Genomic DNA, 22,234 nt, shown 5'->3' with positions numbered 1-22,234 from the left:
TAAATGGGCCATCGTGGTCCCCTATGATCTATTCTGCCTACGTAAGACCCCAGAAGTTAGGTAATCCCCCGATCTCTCCCGCAGCCCGTGTCTCTATTCCCAACAATGATTCTGATTCTCCATGTGCTCACTGACATGTAAATAGGAGTCATCAAGCACTGAAATGAATCCTCAGTTGTTGCATTTTCAGGTAGTAATTAATGTTATGGACCGTCTGTCTGATCATGAACTTGCTCTCCTTTTTTTTGTAGTAATTGGTAACCTGGCTCAGCGAGACTTAACCTGGTCGTCCCCTGGGTGAGTGTAAAGCCGTTATTTGACTTCCCTGATTATTGACTTTTGTTATTTAAGAGCGAAAACACAGCTACTAATTGGACATGCTGTGAAATATTTTTCCTCTTGCTAAGAAAATGTGTTGGTTGCGGGCAAGGGACTTGTGTTCCAGGAAACCCTGGAGGAGCCGAGCAGGCTCTGGCCACTGAGCGCTGCCTGGGTGTTGTAAGCCTTCTTGGTTTCGGTGGCACAGCAGCTGCGTTATTGCTCTCAGTACTGAGAGGGGTGGGGGTGGGTGGGGGGTGCGTCTCAATCTTTAGATTAACCAGAGGGAAAAGTTAGAGAAGCCTCAGTAAAATCTTCATGGTTCATTGTGATGCTGGAGAATTTCAATCCGATTTATAGAATTCCCCTCTCCTTTTTTTTAATGAAAATAGTTTTTTATTGCTTTCGGTTACAAAGAACATTTCTAACCAACTGCTAAAAAGAAAAAAAAAAAGGTAGGTACTGCCAAAGAGACGTCCTACTGGGTCTAGTTAAGGAATAAAAGACGTTCATTTATAATTAAGATTGTTCCTCAGAGGGAAATTAACACATATGTTCTTAACCTAACTTCTCTGTGCGTGCATGTGTGCGTGTATGCAGGCAGGTTAAACAACTACTGTATTTGCTGACGGTATTGATTGGCATAGGGAGCCCTCTTGCTCAATAAGCAAGGGCAAAACCCACCCTGGTTTAGGGGCACATTTTCTAAAACTGTGATGTCAACTTAATAGACTGCACCCCATCTGTAATATCCCTCTTCCCTACCTGGGTTTTCAACCAACTGAGAAATAACAGAAAGGAAGAAGGTAAGTGGAAAACAATATGACCCGTATTGGTGGCAAAAGTGACTATGAAACGTGGCTGCAGAATGAGAGCCACGGGGACGTCTCCATAGCAAACCTCCAGAGTTAGCCGCTGTCTCCTTCCTAGCAGCGTGCGGTACTGGGAGGGGCAGGCCTGCAAAGTGGGAACTGGCTGCTGACGTTTTCAAGGACAGTGAGAGTCTGGGAGATGGGCACGCCATTCTGCTGAGATATGTGGAGAGTGGAAAGGAAGTCGATTAGGATGCAGTGGACAGAACACAAGATTCAAAGCCAGAGGGAATTTGAGCTCCAGCATCTATTGCTGAGTGAGCTTGGGCTCAATCTCTCTGGGCATCTGTTTCCTCATTTGAAAAAGTCAATATCTACTTTGCACAATTATTGCGAGGATCGGCCTCGTGTATATACGTGTCTAGTGGGTCCCAGGACCAAAGTAGGCATTTGGGAAGTGGTAGGGATCCTTACAGGGCTGGCGGGTCCAATACAAATAGATACGTTATACAAAATTGAAATGGCAGGCATGGGTCTAGTAGAGAAAAGGGGCTTCAAGGATAACCTGGGAGAAGAAATGAATTCATGTCTGTGTGTCTCTGTGTAGGAATAACGTCACAGGTGTCATCACCACAAAGAGGGTCCATTCATCAATTGTTAGGAATATCTCTGTGCAGAGGCAGGGGGGGTGGAAGTAGGTGGAAGAACTTCAGATCCTTCTTTAGGGAGGCATCGTTCTTAACGTGAATCTGGCCAGCGTCAGACTGGAAAGGACCAGTCAGACTGATACGGCCGGATGCTGTACGCGTGGTTCCCTTCCTGGGCTGTGTAGTTCCTTGTTCCCGGTTTACTAAGTTACGTGCTTTGATTAGCCAGGAAGGGTAAACTTGGCACTGTACATAGTGATTTGAAGGAATGTGTTTTATGCCTTCCGTAGAGGAGTAGAAGATTTCTAAACCGAAACCTTTCGCTCGACTGATTCTAGGATAGTTCTTGACATTATATCTTGTAACACAGTTTCTATCTGCTACTCGTGATACAGTGGTCTCTTTAAGTTTATAGTCCTCAAAACTCTATAGTCCTGAGTTTTGTGGAGTATTCCAGTTTTACCTCTGGGTGTATTGGAGCAGGGCACTTTGAATCTAATTGTTAGGTCTGTGGTGTCCTCGTGAAAGGTGATCAATTTATGACAGTTGCATAGAGTAGATAAGAATGGCTCACTAGCCTTTATGACTCAGAAAGGGAATACAAGTATGAGATCTTCTCTTTACTCTTGTACCGGGTGAGGAGACTATGTATGTGTGCTTATCTTGTTTGTAAATTTTTCATTATAGAGAATTTCAAATATATATAAAGGTAAAGAAAACAACCTCCTCCCTCAAGCCCCGCAAGTACCAATCACCACCAAGTTTCATCAACAGTCAACTCTTGGACAGTCTTTTCTTTCCCTGTACATTACTTACTCACCCCTCTATCACCCCGTCTAGATTATTTTAAAGCAAATATCAGGCTTCATGTTATTTTATCTAAAATTTCTCAGTATGTATCGCCAAAAGATAAAGACTTTAAAATACATAACCAGCTACCATTATCATGCCCACACAATTAACACCAATTTCTTAGTATCTCCATTATCCGTCAGCATTCCCATTTTCCCTTGTACCTTTTATGTATATATGAATGTCTGTTTTTAAATAATAAGGATATAAATAATGTGGACATAGTATAATTGTTAATATATCTGTTAAGTATCTTTTAATCTCTAGAGAACGCCATCGTGGATTTTTATTGTTTCCAACTTTATTGAGGTATAACTAATCGAGAACTGTATCATAACATACAATAAACTTACATACATTTTGACACGTGTACAGCTATGAAACCATCACTACAATCACAATAATGAAAATATCCGTCACTGCCTAAAGTGGAGTGATGGTAATTCCCCTCCCCCACCCCTGCTTACCTCCCACCCCCAGCCTAAGACAACAACTTACTTGCTTTCTTTCTCTGTAGATGAGTTTGCATTCTCTAATTTTCTAAGAACGAAATTGTGCAGTGTGTGCTCTTTTTCTTCTTTTATTGAGGTAAACTTCACATGCCAAAGAATGAAGTTAGACTGCTCCTTCACACCATTTATCAGAGACCTAAATGTAAGAGCTAATGTTATTAAATTCTTGGGAAAAAAATGTCGATGTCAATATTTGTGACCCAGGCTTATGCAACAATATCTTAGATACAACCTCCAAAGCATAAGCAACACAAACAACAAAAGATAAATTGTACCTGATCAAAATTCAAAATTTCGATGCACATCAAAGGACACTGTCAAGAAAGTGGAAAGATAACCCACTGTTCATAAAAGTATTATTCATAATAGCCAAACAATAGGAAATATCCCAAATGTTTATCAAGTGATGGCTGGAAAAACAGAATGTAGTGCTCGTATGTCCATACAAAGGAATATCACTCAGCCATAAAGAGAAATGAAGTACTGATACATGCTGCAACACAGATGAACCTTGAGTACATGTTACATGAAAGAAGTCAGTAATAAAAATCACATATCACATGACTTCATTTATATGAAATGTCCAGAACAGGCAAATCTGCAGAGACAGAACGTAGAGTAGGTGGTTGCTGAGGGCCAGGTGTTGAAGGAGGGAGTTTTTGGAGTGTGACTGAGAATGGGAATGAGATTTCCTTTTAGGGTGATGAAAATATTCTCAAATGTATGCGGTGGTGGTTGCACACCTGGGAAATACACTAAAAACCATTGACTTGGATGCTTTCAGTATGTGTACTTCATGGTATGTGAATTCTGTCTCAAGGAAGTTATTTCTCTGAAGAGCTCGCATTCATCTCTGATGCAGTTGGCCACCCAGGGTGGGCGGGGGTAGGGAAACAGCAACACGCCTCAGGTAAGTGACAGACCTGTGTTGCGTCTAGACACAGTTTTGCCACGGACTTAGCTTGATACTGAGCAGGGCACTTCTCTCTTCTATGCCTCATTTGTTCCATGAATATGTAAAATTAGAAGGTCGGACCAGATGACCTGGAGGTCTTGTCTGAGAATCTTCCCTGCTAATTTTGTCGCTCGCAGCACACTGGATGTGTTTCCATCTTTCGCCTTGATTTCCCAGTGGATCGTGGAAGTAAGCTAGAGATAGAGACAGACATTGCCTCAGCAAAAATGTATTTGGCTGGCCCTGCACTCTGCTTTGTCATCCCTGGCACTGAGAGGGTTTTATGTAACTATATGGTGTCTTTTTCATTATACCAAAATAGACACTGTATCACTGTGTGGTGGGAGAAAACACTGCGCTACCCCCACGCTTTACTGTGAGTTCGCAGCATGCTCCCTAGATGCTCTTTTCTCTACTGCTGGTGTAATCGTCGTCTCTAACTTCTGCACTTTGGAAATAGGGGAAGGGTCACCCGTTTCCTCCCTCTTGGCCCTTGGAAGGCTGCCTCAGCCTGGAAGTTCCAATCTGAGGCATTTCATGAGTCATCTTTGGTCTTTTAACCCACACAGAAAAGGGCTACTACTTTGCTCTAGACGGTTGTTCCATTTGTTCATACCCGTTTCCTGCCAAAGTAACTATTTCCCCCAAAGGAAATAAAGGAAGTTCTGAGCTGTTCCTTAATTTATGCATGTGGAATGAATGAGGACTTGATGGGAGGAACCCAGCAGTAATGAGGTGATGACCAAAATGGGATGGGGTGCCCCCAAAAGCAGTCCCTTGCAATGGACAATTGTTCAAAATTGGAGCCCAGGTACATTACGTTACTATAATACATCAGTCAGCCAGAGCTTATAGTCTCGTTAAAATGAGTGAGTCTAAAGCCTGTTTATTATAAACAGATAACTATTTTCCACTTACAGCATATGCCAGTATCTTGTGCTAGAGAGAATTTGGGTTCGGATAATCATACCGTCTCTTGATTATAAATGTGTGACCATTAGATTATTTATGGAAAATCGAGACATATGCATGGCTATATCTTATTAGTTTTTCATTTCCAAAAGCACAGAATTGCTAGATCGCCTGTATTCCATGCTAAATCTATGAGAAGTGGGGACATGCAAGCGTATGATGGTTGTTTTCCCCCCAAGATGATCTTTCCTTTGTATTGCCTTTGCCCGGCTGTCTTCTTGCTATCACTGAGTTTTTGACAAAGTAGGTCAACCTTCTATTTCTAGTTTTGGGCAAGTTTGCATTTGGGGCTTGAAACATTTAAGTTTCTTGGTTTTATTCCCCCCTAGATAATCCTACTCCTGAATGACTCAGAATAATTGTATTGCTGATGCGTTTGGCTCCTGGGACCTCGAGCTGCCGTGGGCTTGGTCATTGGTGGGTGTCCAGGCTGGCTGTCTGGCTCCCCTGCCATGCTCAGAGGACCACCATGGCAGGGGGGCTCCGGTTACTCTTTTTAAAAATAACACACACACACATACACACACACACACACACACACACACACACACACACACACACACACCCCTGCATACGCAGAGACAGACAGATGCACATTTTTTTGTATTTGAAAGGATGTTAGGAATACACAAATTTCCTTATATGTATATATGTAAATGTGTTTTTGCATGTACTATGTAAATATTTTATTTCTGTGGTCAAATTCCAAGAAAAAGTTCTTTTGTGACTATCTGTTTCAAGTGGAAATGAGAAACTGGTAACCAATTCAGCGTCAACTACCATTCCAACGGCAGAAGAAGAAAGGGACGGTGACATCAGTAGTGACAAAGGCATTTTTTTCACAGCCAATCCTCCTGGGAGGTCATCAGATTAAAACAACAAAAAGCAAAACGTGGGAGCCTCTTCTTCCCCTCCTAACTGGGCAGGCACACTGTACAGATTTGTAAAATCCACTAGAAATAGAGTCTTGGACAACACATTAAACACTAAAGTCTTGTAGCAGCTCTCTTCCAGAAGAGGGGGAAGCCCTCGTTATGAACCCTCGACTGGATGTTTATGGCTGGCAACTACTGTAACCCTATAATTTGTCTCTCGAAGGCCGCATTCTTCTTTGGAACTGAAGCTATAGGTCAATTATCGCGGTTGGTGAGGTTTCCTTTGGGGTGTGAGCTGGGGCCAAATCTGCAGGAAAGAAGGGTTTCCCTTCTGGTCTTGGCTCACTACAGTTATGAAATCATATCATGGGGTTGCCGAAAACTGTATTTTCCAGGGAGCGCCTAGGGGATCCTGTGAGATTTTCCCTGGGACACACTGCGTTGGAAACCATTTCTCACAGTAGGACCCAGCATCTTCTCTCCACGACTGTCTCTTGGAACTTCTAGAACTTCTTCTTTCAAGACTTTGGATTCCAGAATCATAAGTCCCCCCCTTACTAAAACCATGGCTGTGGTGATTTACTCATCCTCCGAATCAAGGACTACCCTGGCCTGAGTTACCTTTGCTTATATGTATCTCTTTTGACCTAGGAAGATGCCCTCCCTTCCTTCCTCCCTCTTCCTCTTTTCTTCCCTCCCTCCTTTTCCTTCTCTCTTTTTCTTTTCCCTAAAATTATCTAGAACCTATTGTGTATAAAGCATTCAATTTTATGTTACCTTCACTTTGTGCATTTAGAGCAGGTTTCATACTTTCTCAGATGTGATTCTTAGGACAACCTGAGGAAAGAGGGAAGAAAATAATATTTCCAGAAGAGCAGTGTTGCTTTTGGAGAGAATATGGGTTTGGGAGACATAATGGGGATTCTTTTCCCACACACACTACATATATGATGTGGATAAACTGTTCCATCTTTTTCAGCCTCCACGTCCACATCTGTAAATTAGCAAAATAACATTAACTTCCTGGCATTTGGAAAACTGGAGCACATGCTTCAGGGAAGTGCCTTGTATCTAGCCTGACACGTACACGTGCTGAGTGCATTCTCGTCATCATTATCCTTCCTATTATTAGTCTGACTTTGGACACAGCGTAACCGAATGTCAGAGAGCAGAGTGACTTGCCAGATAACACAGAGGAAACAAGTGGCAGCGCCAGCGCTGGATCTCTGGCTTTTGGACCTCCAGTTGTCACTCATCGCCCCTCCTTATATGGGATGGGTGGTCTGTCCTCTCCTCCAAGGTGGAGCGTGTGGGCGGCGCTGCTGTCCCCACTGTGTCCTTTCTCCAAAGCCTCCGTGAAGAGGCTCCCCCTGTGAGTTACGAGCAGGAGGTCTAATCCATTCTTTGGGTTTGTGTCTCCTTTTCTGGGCTTTTGTGACGTAAGGTGCCTGTACCATTTTTCAGTCTTCAGAGAAAACCCTGAGGAGTAGGTGGTCCTGTGGGTGGTGAGAGAGCCCCTGGAAGGTGCTGTGGGAGATGGGCGATCCCTGCCCAGGGGGCTGGGCCATGGCCCCAAGCTGTCTGAGCAGGCAGGTTGTGGAGGACACTGGCTCATTTGTACACTCTCTACTGCATCCTCTTCCTCACTTCCTTGAGCTCTAGCACAGTTTTACCTGTGATTTCACCTTGAACGCCAGCAAAGTGGTATTCAAGGTCACTGACTGTACATCTTTCCGCTCCTGAACAAAAGTCAGATAAATAACGAAAGTGATTTACTGCAGGCTTTATGCTTCAATGGTGACAACAAACAAGGCAAGCAGAGCTGGAAACTTTATAGTGTGTGGTTTGGAGGCACTTTTATTTTTTATTTTTCTTGTTTTTTTTGAATACTGTGTTCAGTGGGGTGGCTGGTAGTTTCTAACACTAATGATACCTTCCGTGTGCTTGGGCCATTTCTACCTGTGGTGCATCTGCTTCAGATGCTGTGTGGGAAGCACGACTATGTCCTGTGTATTCGAACGCGCTAGAATTACCCACCACTTGAACCAAGTTTGCTCTCCGCCATCAGAAAGAGAAACCCCTAGGCGTATTACTTTAGCACAGAAAACACGGACAAATAAAAAGAGTTTTCTTTTACTCTGTGTATTCTCTTCCCCACCCCCCACATACCCAACACATTCACTGACAACTTCCTTGAACGTCAAGAGGCAACACTCCTGAAAACCTTTGTTATGAAAACAGTATTGAGAACACCATGCAGTTTCCCAAGGTATTGGTTTTCAGAATGGCTTAGAAATGTCTAGAAAAAAAAAATTACATGGGAGTACATTTGGGACTTTGGATGGATGACTTCTGTCTTGTACCCTGGAAGAAAAGACTTGGGGTTCAGTTTAGTGAAAAGATAAAGAACTACAAGAAATAGTCTCCTCCAGAAACACCCTCACAGACACACTCAGAATAATGTTTGACAAATGTCCGGGCACCTGATGACCCATTCAAGGCAACACCTAAAATTAACCATCAGAAGTGAATGCTATGAACTGAATGTTTGTATGGAGACGTCCTAATTCATATGGAGACGTCCTAATCCCCAGAGTGATGGTGTCCCTGGGAAAGGACCAGGTTTAGAGGAGGACAGTCAGCCACTTCACCAATAAGGATTCTTGGTTCTCTTCTTGAGAATATCATTAGGAACCAAGCTCTTGGAACTCAGTGTGTTGGTTGTTACTGGGCTGTTGTTTTTTTGATCCCTCTTAGTTGACAGAGCAAGAATATATATGTGGATATATATACATAGCTATACCGTGTTTCCCCAAAAATAAGACCTAGCGAGACCATCAGCTTTAATGCGTCTTTTGGAGCAAAATTTAATATAAGACCCGGTATTACATTATATTATGTAATATTATATATTACATTACCTTATATTATTATAATACCGGGTCTTATAGTAAAATAAAACCGGGTCTTATGTTAATTTTTACTCCAAAAGACGCATTAGAGCTGATGGTCTGGCTAGGTCTTATTTTCAGGGAAATACGGTATGTAATCATCTGTATCTCTGTCCAACTAAATATGAGTTCATACTGATATCTCCACCTATAATCTGTTACTTCGTGGATCATTCTACCCTCCTCCCCTTGCTTATCTGTAACCTCTCACTCAACAGTGAGAATCCTGGCACCCACCAGCCACCATCCACTTCTTTTATTGTCCTATTTCAGTTTACATGTCTAGCAGTATCAGAGTTGTTAATACCTACCCCCTGCCAATAGGGGAAAAAAACACACACAACTTTACCAACCAGAGGACAATGCTTATTGTGTAGTGTGGGGTTTTTTTGCCGTCAGTCTTATAGATTTCATTCATTTCCAACCTACTTAGATCAGCACCTTTTTCTCTTGTCCCCTCCCTTTCATAAGGTTGTTTCATTTGTGTTACATTTGTGATACAGTTAGATTCATTTGTCACAGTCTGCATTCCATCCTGGGTTCCTCTCCTAAGTGATTTTTCAAATTCACATGCATTAAAGTTCAGTGTGGAAGCTGTGACATTTTATGGGTTTGGACAAATACATAGTGTCTCAGAGACAATCACCCTTGGGGTACTGTTTTACAAAAAAATTTAATATATATTCAGCTTCGCCCGAAAGTTTGTTATTCTGGATTCACCCACAATTTTACCCACAAATAACGTATTTCTTTATTTAACAAGCACATATACAACACTTATCATGTGCCAGGCACTCTTTTACATGTTTTACACATATTCACTCATTCAGTCCTCCTATGACGTAGGTGCTGTTATTATCCTTCTGTTACAGGTAAGGAAAGTGAGGCAAAGAAAGATTTAATAACTTGCCAGAGTCACGCAGCTAATACGTGCTTCGCATCCAAGGCAAACCCAGCTGACGTGGCCTTTTGATTTGCAGTCCACATCCCCTCGGAACCTGGGTGAGGCTGAGCAGATCCCAGAGGCCTCCTGCATGAATGACCCATAACAACACTGCGCCGGTGGTAGAGGGCTCCAGGTACACAGCAAGCAGGAGGCAGAGAAAGGCTTTGAACCGTTTCCTTCAGCGGTTGTAACGTTGATGAATCAGAATAATTTATGGTTGCTTCACTGAATAATTTACCAATCAAGGCATTGAGAAAAGCTGTAAGATGTGCCATGGGAGAACAAGGGAGAAATACATTTGGACCAAGGAAGGATCCATAAGAACCAGCCAGGCGGCATGCTGCCCAGCAGGGCCGGGCATACGGCAGGAAGTCAGGTCTCGGCTGGCCTCACTTTGATTCAGGAAGCGAAACATGGTCGTCTGTGCAGCGGACTGCTTCCCACCCCGAGGGCCGCTGCAGAGGCTGTGCTCACGTCCAGTGGGCTCTGGATTTGCCTTTCTCTCACTCGTCTGTTCCTGACTTGCTGTCTAGGCTGTGGACCACCCTGATTCCACTAGATCCTGATTGCAAATTGCATCACTTCTACAAACGATCAGTCGAGGAACACTTTGCAGTTGACAAAGGGTTTTGCATGTAGTCTTGTGGAATCGGTCCAGTGTGCTCTCTAGGTCAGTGTCACGATCTGTCCTGCATAGGTGACGACCGACCAGTGCACAAGCGGGGTACACTGTCTTCCTGCTCCGAGTGTCCACAGTCCAGATTTCTGACTCCAAACCCCCCTTTCTCTTCTCTCTTCTCCAGTTGCCTTAGCCTTGTACGCCACAGAGAAAGAACAATTAGATTTAAGTCAAAGAGCCGGCGCTCCGTGATAACCACTCCATTAATTTCAGTCCTTTCTGTATTCTTTATCCCATCTATTATCCCACATAGACATCTGTGCAGTATCCCTTGGGAATCAAAGGCATTTCCTTGTAGTATAACTTCAAGATTAAATGGCCGTTTCAAACGTGCATTTTTCTAATCTTGTTTAGTGCCTGTACCATGAGCATTTTTGCTGTTCTCTGGGCTTTTGGAGTAACTCATCTTAATTAACTGAGAAGAAAGCAGAGTGACTGGGCAAAGAGAAATGATGCCAGCTTTAGAATCAGCTCAGACAAATAAATAGATGGAACAGAATTTTCTGGACTGGTCTTGCAGATAATCTCATAGTTTGGTTTAGAGAATCTCTAGAAAGTTATACTAAGGAAAAAGTCAAGCCTAGATTTCCATTTCTCACAGTTGAGACTCCAGATGATTTTTGTACATTAACAGGAGTGACTACTAATTTTGTATAGTAATTTACAACTCAAAAAGTGCCTGAGTCAGGATTTGAATGTTGATTAGCAATCTCCAACTTCTTTCCAATCCTTACGGCATGTGCTGACAGCTAGGTTTTCTAGCGTCCTTGTCCTTTTACCTAAATAGATGGGCCATTATTTAGTGCATAAGATTTCTTTGCTCATTTTAGTAATTGAATGGGATTCACTTCCAGTTGATCTATGTATTGTAGCAATATCTGCACAATGTAAAATTCCCTAGCAGTGTTAGGACTAGTTCACTTACATTGCAGTGAGCTTCTAGCTTCTCGGTTCTAACTTCCTCTCGTGGTTTGGAATTATAATTCAATATCTACTTTTGGTACTTGGTATGTTAAAATGTTTTATGCACATTTTAAAACTCATATTTTCCTATAGTCATTTGTTAGCCATTGTATTTTTCTCTGACCACTGAAACAACTTTAAGATACCATCCCTTCTAGTCTCCCTACCATGTCATAATCTATTGTAATAGTTCTTATATGTTCCTGAATTGATAAAGATTATGCATCAACTACTGTTTAAGAATACGATAAATTTTTTTTTGGGGGGGAGGGTCATTGCATTGTCTTCCTGATTGTGTAATTAATTTTTTTAGTTTTTTTCTGCTGTGTATAATTGTGTGATTCAGAGCAGGTTTGGTGTGATAAGCCATCTGCATTCTTGCGTGGCCAAAATATTTTTTCTTTTTGACACACACACACACACACACACACACACACACATATTGCCCTTGCACTGATATGTTAGTTTGACTGTGCATAGAATCTTAGGGTCCCACAATTCACCCTTGAAACTTCAGACATATTGCTTCTGATTTATAGTGATTATTTAGTGATGCTGATGAAAAGCCAAAAGTAAATTTTTTAAAAAGGGGCTTCTGTTCATTTCTTTGACAATTTTATGCTTTTATTGTTATCCATGAATTCCAGAGCTTTACTAGGAAGTATTTTATATGAGTCATATATAAATTTCTTAACTTGTTATTCAGTGTGCTTTTCAGTCTAAAGAGCCATGACTTTCTTCACATCAAGGATATTTTTTCCGGTATTAATTAATCTCTACCTTTCATGTCTCTCTGCTTTAGAACTCTTACTAAATGGAAGTTGGGCTTTCTAGATTAATCCTCCAACGTTTAGCATAGTGCCTTTAATGTATTAGCTGCATTAGAAAATCACTTAACTTGAAAATGCCCTCAGCAAAGAACACGATGCCTAATTCTTGATGGGTTCATATATGAAGAGTTCACTGCACGTTAAGTATACTTTGAAGGCAGAGCCAGATTATGGTAGTTGGAAAAAGAATTGAATGAGAAAGCAACGGCTTGAGCTATGGTGTGGAGCTAGGAAAGTACCCGGGAGGCTATGGGCTGAGAAGGAGAACGATCTCCAGCTGGAAAAAATGGGTGTTGGAGTCTAGAGGGTTTTGAACACTCGAGAAGGAAACGTATGTACTTTGTGAAGGGGATGATGACAAGCCATGGGATGGACACCATTCAGAGGATGCTACAGAAAGTGTCATCTGACTGACTCGTGTGGGTGTCTGGATTTGGAAGAGAAAGGCTAATGGGAGATCAGTTAAGAGGTTCCGCGGTTGTCATAATGGGACACGACAAGGGTCAGAACGAGGGCAATGCCATTCACTGTGGAAAGGAGAGAATGAATGTGAGGGTGGGCGGTTAATACAGGATAAATCTGAGCTTAGGAGAAACAGAGACAGTCAAAAACAGAGGGCTTGACTTTGGTCAAAAGATGACTTCTGCTGTAGATGTGCTGAGATTCTGGTTCTTGCAGACTATCCATGTGGGAAGTCCAATAGGCAGATAGAAATCAGGAGAGAGGAACAACCCTTGGAAACTGAAGGTAACAGATGCTTTATAAGATACAGTTTGTTTTTCCTCAGGGCTTAAAATCTATTTGTGGATCAAGGTAACACTTTATACAACAACAATCAAGGAATGTTAGGCTACATTGGGCATGGCACACTTCCTGTGTTGTAGGAATTTAGGGAAAGGGGGATTTAAGAATTCTTAGAGACATTAAGGACTTGAGTTGCCTTTTGATGGGTGGGAAGGTTTAGTTGGGGGCAAGAGCAGGATGCTATCTTTTAGAGTTACTGGGTACCCATATTATAGTCTCTGTGAGTAAGAGTCTTCATAACTAATGAGTCCTACTGAAAGGCAGGTATGTCTGGGCTTCTGTATTCTGTGCCCCAGCTTGGTGTTGCATGTACTGCCATCCACACTAAATCTCAAGGAGGTCTGTGTCTCCTTATGAGTGTAGCTGGCACAGGGTGGCTAGTTTAACGAGAGATGCAAAATGTGTAAATGGAGGAATTTGTGCCCTTGTAACCAGAAAGTGATACAATGGAAGATTCCACAATCTCTAGGTGATTATGTTTCCCAGGAAAACGTCCATGAAGAATATAGCTGAACACCCTCATGGCCGGTATCGATGGACCAAAAAGAAAAAGTCTATTTTTTTTCCTTCAAAGAACAGACTGTCACCTTGCCTCACTTTTCCCTCAGCAGTCTCTCCCTGTGCTCTCCAGGAAGAGGGACTAAAACGTGAGTGTGTGTGTGATGTGGCATCTACTAAGAGTTCTACAGGGCAACATTGGAAAGCCGGGTTTCGTCAGGGGTTATCACCAATTCCTGTGTGAAACATTTGGCCTAACATCCCCATTCCTTGCTCCGTCTGGTGATCGGTAAAGGCATATTCTGGAACCACTTATTCTGCAGATGGAGAAGTGTCCCCATCTGCCTGGACAGCTCCTGCTGGTCTTTCATGACTCAGCTCAAGTGTTATGATTTGAAGGGAGCTCTGGCTGTCTGGCTCTTCTCACCCCAAACCAGGCTCTGCCCAGTACCCTTTCACTCTGTTCCTTTGGCTGTGTTCAGGGCACTGACCTCTCTGTCTGTTCATTGTTGGTTGAGTTGTCTGTAGACTTGAGCTTCCCGAGTACCTGGGGCTGGCATAGTCATGTTTGGGTACCCAGCTCTAAGAGCTGTACTTGGCCATCGCAGGCTCTCAGTAAGGCTGGCTGAGAGGATGGACGGGTGGGTGAACACATTGCATTAACATGTGGGCTCTGATACATCCGGTCCGCGTTTTATTTGTATCCACATTCATGAAGTAGCTAATTATTGTTACTCTATGTGGCCTCAAGCAGTTTTTGTGACATTTCCATGAAGGGGAGGATCCTAAATCTGTTGTTCAGACGGATTTAGATGGGCGGCCACCTGGGGTGTAGCTTTACCTCAAGGGAGCGGAGCTGCCCTCCCTCTCTCCTGGGAAGCCTTGTGTGGATTGAGATACAAGTTCTGAGTATATTTGTTACTCCTATTCCTCACCGATTGGGAATTGTCATAGGGCTGTGTCTCTTTGCAGACCCTTGCCCAGGATTGTGGTGCCTATGACTGAAGGAAAAGGGAGCCCCCTTCTTCCAAGGCCTGTGGCTGACGTGGCTTGGTCAGAATCCCAGCTCCCATTGCCTCATCCTCCCTTGCTGGCCCCCTTTGTGCAGGACCTGTGTGTTTCAGCTTCCCCGGGGGGCCTGACCTGCCTCCCCCAAATCTTTGGGGTTGGGGTACTCCTCCATGACTGCCTCTCTCCATCCATCTCTTCTCTCTGGGTTTCTGGAGCCCTTCTCTCTGATGTAGGGTTACCTGTTGTTGGGCATAGAGAGCTGGTTCTTCCAACATCTCCATCCACGGACGCTCTGCCCAAGTGGTGTCATCTTCATCGGTCCCAAATGACTCTTCCAGACCAAACGGAGGCATTTTTCTAAGCACCTCCGACAGTTATAGTGCCGGCCACACAAAGTAGAAATGTTTGCAGTCAGGTTTTTGGCATTGAAAGCAACGTCCTTTTTTGTTGTTGTTGTTAGCTTTCCTACAGTTATACTCGGGGTGCCAAAAAATGTATACATATGACTTGTATTCATCTTTCGTTATCAGTATATATTGAGCATTACAATTTTAACACAATTTTTTCCCTTTCTTAAAATGTGCATACATTGCTTTGGCACCCTCTGTACATGAACAGCTCATTTGTAAAAACAAGAAAATAGAGGCTCAATGAATCAAAATAAACTTCCCAGCTAATTATGATACTAATTACTACTAAAAGATAGAACTGGAATTGAAATTTGGGGCTGCGGCCTCCAAGTCCTGTTAGTTTTCTGTTTGTTGCATGATGTGTAGAGAGACACCAGGTTTGGGCCAGCTGATACCCGAGGCTGGTGCTCAGTACACTTCATGAGCAAAGACTACTACAGGTTCAACCCTGCCCTTGGCAGGTGAACGCTTCAGGGATGCTGAGATGGGCTTCAAGGGCTGCCTGCTTTGTATAGGAAAAAGGACGAGAGTAAGCCTTAACTGAATGCAAACCGTCAGCTGTCTCTGACATTGCTCATTCCCAGTGTCCACGGACACAATTGGGTTAGTGGTAAGAATTAAACATGTATCCCTGTGTTTGCAGTATATGAGGCAAGGGCAGTGCTACTCGGGAACTCCCAAGTCTTCATCTTAATGGCCCAGTGGTATTTATGGCTAAACATTGTCACAAGGAAGCACTCCTTCCAACAACGAACGGCAAAGAAGTGTGTCTACGGAATGCTGAGCCCAAAACACATTTGCAGAAGGAACCTGAGAAAGGACCAAAATGAAAAGCAAACAATCTTTTCAGTATTTTTCAAGACTTTGACATTTGGCACTTTGATAGTTGTCAAAGAGAAAAGCAGAAAAATAAGATGGAAGTCCTTGGGACACATACCAAAAGCTGGTGAGCCAGGATGAAATTCCAGCTGCTTTTTATTAAAAGATTTCATAGAAATTCCGAGGGATACTGCTGAGACCATTTTAATTTTGGTTCTCCTCCAATGGCCTCTCATCTCATCATTTACTGGTTGGTAGATTTCTTGAGCTGTGGAAGTGACTTCTTCGCATTGCTTTGACACATGGTGTATGACACTTTCAAAAGGACAGCACAAGGAATGTATAGTTCCTTTTGTGAGTGACACAGGAAATCATCCAAGAACACAACACACTTAATACATGCTCTTTGACGAAGACGAGTACTCGTAATATAGTATTGGCACATACACCGTTTTAAGAACCTCACGTGATGAGAAAGTTGTGCTTTTTGTGTATACAATTTCTAATTCATTTTTGTTTTCCTCCTAAAACTCGAATTCCCTTACCTATTTCGTAATATCTGAAAATAGAAGTGCTCTTGATAGCTGTCACTGCCAATTTATTCTTCAACACAACATTTTGAGAACATTGGAAGCAAACAGATGAACTTCTGGTGAAACTAATATATCACCTCATTTATTGAGTCAATAAATACTTATTAACTCCAGACATGGTATTAATAAATGAAGTGAGCCACAGTAAAATCTACTTGCGATAGTAATTCCTTTAATCCTGGGACTTAAGTTCCCTTGAGTGTAAGAAAAAAAAAAATCCAGTTTTCTGAACAGCCAGGACTATCTATGAGAGTCAACTGATTCAGAAATATGGAGGGGGTAAAAAGCCAATGTGTGATTCTGTTGTCAGTCTACTGATGTAACTGATTTCTGCCTTTGATAGGCATATATTTATGTATGATGCAAAGGGCTTATCCCAGTAGGAAAGGTTTGCTGGCTGACCTTTGAAATTACATTGATAAGAGATAGAGTGTAGGTATGTCTGTTGTTTTTTTTTTTCCCCTCATTTAGGCTTGATTGATATTTATTGATTTGATGTATTTATTAATAAACCCTTCCTTTACTTTCAAAAGTGTCCCAGGAGATGCTAAAAGTGTTTGGGTGATATATTCCAGTCCTCTCTCAGGAACAGTGGTTTTTGTGGATCCTTTTGAAAGATTCTGGGAAGTGCTTTTCTTGACCCTTTTCTCTTCAGGGCTTGGCATTCCATTGTGAAGTCTCTGGAAACAGCGGAGCCAGGCTTTCCAAGGTGGAAACCTAAGGGGCAGCTAAGGCCAGAAGGGTCTGACAACGAATGTCCACCTTTGTAGGATGCACCCATCTTAACAGTTCCATTGCTAACTAGTTAAAGATCATGAAAAATGACTCGCCATTTCCAACTCGAATGAGAATAAAGTCATGCAAAGGCAGGTGAGACAGTGCTTTGAGAAATCCTTGACGAAGCTGGTTTGACAAAGAAAACCATTTGTCTCTCCTAGTCGACTGACTGGCTCTTCTTATATAAAACAGCTATGTGATCATCTTAAATCAGACAGACTGAAAGGGCTAAGGGACAGAGACACCCAAGCCTTACATTTCTGTCATCCACAGCTGCTCATCAGTGAAAAATAAGCAAGTGTTCCAACAAGCACTTTCTCATGACAATACTGGGCATTCAGGCGTAACCTGGGGGCGGGGGGGGCGTCCGTCCATGGATTTGTGAGCACTTGTTGTATGATGAATTTGGCTCAGAGATTCACTTGATCAAAACAAAACAACAAAAAACACAAAAACAAAACAAAACAAAAAAACCACAAAAAAATAACCAGGAGGCAAGTTTTTGCCAGAAGCTTACTCTTGTTGGGCTACGTTAACCCTGGAGCCCAGCTCCTTTCCAACCGTGCGCCTGTTCACCAGTCTTCTCGCCTGGCGTCTGTCCTGCCTTCTGTTGAATTTGCCACATTGCCAATTCAATCAGTTATTAACAACAGTCTAAACAACAGAAGACGGTTTGAGGAGAAAGTGTGGTCAGTTGGAGAAAACCCTGGGTCAGGAGTCTGGCGACATTATTTCCTTGTTCTTTTTGTGACCTTGGAGAAGTCACCTTGGTTTCTATACCTCTCTTTTATCACCTGTAAACAGGACTTACCTGGCACACAGGAGTGCTGTGGTTCCTTTTCCACACACCTGTCCCTCCCCACACACCTGACGACCCCTGGACTCTCCACCCCAGCACTCTTTATACAAAAATTAGCAATATTTCGAGATGCATCACACATGCCAGCTTTGCCATGGGACACTTTGTGTTCTTCTCCCAGGTTCTTGGAAGGAAATGGTGTCCGTCTTCTGTGAGCTCATTAGCATGTTGTCTCCACTCTTTCATGGCAGCGTCCATGTTATTCATCACTTTGTACATTGCATTGTCATCCTCAAGAGCATGTTGGATGCCCTTGTGGGCTGTCTCTGCTGCTGCTCAATGCACCTGGTTGCCCGAGGCAGAAACCTGCAAGTTTTCCTCGCTGCCCCCTCCACTTTCTTCAGCTCTCCTCCCTCATCTCCACTGCCAGTTCAGTCAGGGGAGTGGTTCCTAATTCCTGAATTTTCTCCGAGACCCTTCTTGCACCTCTCCAACCCTTCTGCCGCTGGCTGCTTTGGTCAGGCGCTCCTAATCTGTCACAGCCAGTGCAGTTTCCTTCCAGCTCTCCCCACAACTCCTGCTAACAGTTATCTACCATGCATCTGCAGTGATCTTTCTAAAAGACCTTTCTTGACTCTGATCAGCATGCTTCCTGTTAAAATCTATCAAGGACCATTGCTTGCCTTTAAAGGGCAGGCTTCATGCTTGGTTTACTGCTCTGCAGCCATCATCTTGACCTTCTTAATAATTCTTAAACGAGGAACCTTCCATTTTTATTTTGCGCTGGTGCCTGCAAATGGTGCAGCTGGTCCTGTGTTTGGTGTAGAATCCAAGTCCCGTAAAGAGGCCTCATGGCCCACATGACAAGCTCTCCTCAAGGACAACTGGTCACAGTGCCCTTGCTTCTCTGCTTCTTCCCTGCATCCTCGCCCAGCTAGTGGGTCTAGTTGGGGTCATCTGTGCAACAACAATTCATCCTATGCCTAACATGTGCTCGAGTTCACTCTTGGTACCAGGGATGCACAGATGAGAGCAGAGACCTGTCCCATGGAAAAGACCAACTACACACAGGTGATGACGATGCAATGTGGGAAGTGCAGTAAAAGAAATGAATATCTGCTAAACCAGTTACACACACACGCACACGCACATGCACATGCACACACGCACACACGCACAACTTCTGTTTGTTTGACTTTACCAAGAGAATTGTATTTCACTTGCTATCCTGAACTGGTACCTATCTTCTGTAATTTTTCTCTTATGTAAGGGTTTCTTCATTGTTTTCTTTTAAAAAATGGCATGTTATACATTTTTCTCCTTTTCTTGCTTACTAATTCCGTGTGTAAATCTCTCCTAAATCAATGGTTAAAACGAAGTCTGGGTTATTTTAAGAACCCCCTTCCAATCATTTCTTTGTTTCTGTCATTAGAATCGCTCACTTACAGTTCATTTTCCTTTCACTGCGTTGGAAGGGAACATTGGATGGAGCTGTTTTCCAACTTGAGCTTTGTGCTTATTAACATTAGATATTCAGTTCCACCCTGTATTTATTCTTTCAGTTAGGCAAACCAGCATGCTATTTGGAAATTTTGTTGGAAGTGCTGGCTTTTCCCTTGCGATTCTGTTTTTGAAACATCTGTTTAGGGAGGTTGCATGTAAGTCATAAAATAACTCCTTAAATAACATTCAGATGGAAACTCTGCCAGCCCAGCCGAATTTGACCACCACGTTACAAATATTCTGTTTAATTGATTTCACTTGCCTTTGGTCTCCTTTCTCCTGTCCCTTTCCTCTTCCTCGAGCAAACTGGATTTTTCCTATTGCTCCTCTGTAGGTCACTGCTGACTCCCTGTACCTCCCCATACACCTGACTATGAGTTCGCCAGGATTCCTCTGCTCAGGCCTTGTTTCCTTAGCTAGGGCTCAGGGAGCAAATCAAGCCTGACTTTTTCCACTAGATGTGCCAATGATGGCCATTTTAATTGATTTTAAATCTTAGGAGTTAAAAGTTCTTGTTGTGACCAGGGGACGTAGCCGAAGGGAGCAGGGTAAATAAGAGAGCAGAATCTCTCTGGGCTGGGGAACACAAAGCAGAGGCAACGAAGCCCGGAGGCATTCTAGAATCTCATCGCCCCCCTGCTCTCACCCCTTTTCTCTCACCTTGTACATCATCCCCCCTTATTCCCGCTCCACCCTGCACCATGCCCCAGATAGACACCCTCTAGTGGGAAGCCATGCCTCCGCGGAGTCTTCACTTGGAGTGTCAGACCTCACCTGTCAGACCTCACCTCTCGGCCTGTCAGACCTTACACTATGCCCCCTCTGAGCAGCCAGGGCCACCGCAAACTTCCTGCTATGTCTTTGAGGGAGTACCTGCTGACTGCCTGTCTCTACTGGGCTGTGTGCTTCTTGAAGATGGCCCACCCTGCAGAACAAAACCCAGGACTCACAGATCGACTTCCGACGAGGCCCGTAGCACCTTCCGCAGTGGTGCAAATGTTCTAGATCTGTGCTGTGCACAGTGGTGGCCACGGGCCATGTATGTCTACTGAGTATGTGAAAGGTGGGCGTTGTGACTGAGGAATGGAGTTTCTCATTGTATGCCCTTTCAATCTAAGGGTGAGTAGCCCCGCGTGGCTCCCACATTGGGCAGCGCCGGCAGTGAACTCGCCTGTTGTGCGAGTGGGTAGCAGTCCACCAACACCAGGGAAGTGAGGGACTGGATGTGGGCGTGAAGGAGAATCAAAGACACCCAGGCATTGAGATAGCATCTTGCGTATTCATCAGACACGCCCGCCCACCCACATCCACACCGGATACAATGTGCGTCCCACGTTGGCTGTGATGTCTTCTTCCTGGGCACCGAGGGAAGCCCTATTGCAGTGGAACAGGGTCTGCTCATTCTCAGTCCCATGCTCCCCTTGTGCGTGGTCCTGCTGTCCTCTGGGTGCAGGGAGGCCGTCGTCAGTCCACGTGGGTTGGCATCGTCTCCTGAGTCACCGGGAAGGAGCAGATGCTCGCTGGGCGAGTTCCCTGAACTGGGAGGATATCCTGAGCATGCTAGGACCTGACAAAGCACGCGTTTATCTAGTGACATAAAAGCCCTCTGTTGGCCATGCAGCCTGGTTAATCCAGGACTCTCTTCAGTCCTGACTCAGTAGGTGGTATGTAAAGAAACCAATGTACCCTGTCCAATTCCCGTTACCCATGCTGACTGCACATGCCCGGCCTGGAGGCGGGTTCTTGCTTTGCCGAAGGGTATGTTCCCACTGGTACATTGATCAGTGTCTGTCAAAGAATCCCTCACCTTGCGTGACACCAGAGGTCACAACCCAGTCGGCTCAGTTCTCTAGTGATTGAGAAGAGCAGAATCTAAAAGGCCTGGCTTTGAAAGTTCCCACTTTGAAAAGTTGTGTCAGGAGTATGGTCTGAGCAGGTACCTGCAGACTCAGAGGGTAAAGGTTGGGCTCTTAGGTGAGGTGTTGGGCTCCAGGCCACCTGAGAGAGAAAAGGCCTTCCGACCTTACTAAGCCCAACATCAGTGTTTCAACAGCCTTTTCCAACCTTTTTATATCTGCTTCTCTGCTGGCTCGCTCTATTGGGATCTTGCAGCTGAATTGTCTCTAGGAAGTCTGCCTTTTCTATGGCTGGTGTAAGTTATTCAAGGGATGTTTAATTTATTTAGTCAGGAGGAAACAGAAAATTCCAGGAGAAGAAGCATAGGGTATTTTTGGTTTTAATAATGTGGAATAAAGTAATTGCTATATGCAGTTTTATTCCACTAAATTTCTGTACCCTTTCAAATTTGCTCCAGCTCCTTGCAATGGGGTCCTGAAATCAACCCATATGTCTAAAGGAATTTGGTGTACAAGAAGAATAGCATTTTGCCTTAGAAATAAAAATAATAGATTGATATAAATATTTTGAGGGGAATTGCTTATCTATTTGCAAAAATAACCCACACCCCACACAAATAATCTAGATCTATTTCAACACAGTTTTTTAAAAAATAAGCAAAGAGCAGTAGTCATTCTAGAAAATTAAATAATTTTGATCAGGAAAGGCTTTCCTAAGAAAAATATAAACATCAAATTTCATCATGAAAAAGATAAAAACCTATTACCACATAAATGCTCGAAACATTTATAGGATGAAAAACATCATAAATAAGTGATAAGTAAATGGCTGGGATATTTTTTCAGCTACAA

General features: G+C 43.4%; 1 protein-coding gene across 1 annotated transcript in view; it reads left to right on the top strand.

Annotated features, from left to right (window-relative positions):
* The first annotated feature begins 281 nt into the window (after positions 1 to 281).
* The window catches only part of MCTP2 (multiple C2 and transmembrane domain containing 2), a 438,899-nt gene continuing 416,946 nt past the window's right edge, over positions 282 to 22,234 (top strand). The window contains exon 1 of the mRNA XM_088789331.1: positions 282 to 297. The gene's annotated coding sequence lies outside the window, so the exon portion shown is untranslated. The remainder of the gene's footprint in view (positions 298 to 22,234) is intronic.

This window comes from Rhinolophus sinicus, chromosome 13 (assembly GCF_057876585.1).
Source record: "Rhinolophus sinicus isolate RSI-liver-muscle chromosome 13, RSI-T2T, whole genome shotgun sequence".
NCBI lineage: Eukaryota > Metazoa > Chordata > Mammalia > Chiroptera > Rhinolophidae > Rhinolophus > Rhinolophus sinicus.
Note: the sequence above shows the minus strand (reverse complement) of the source record. Positions and strands in the feature narration are given on the sequence as shown.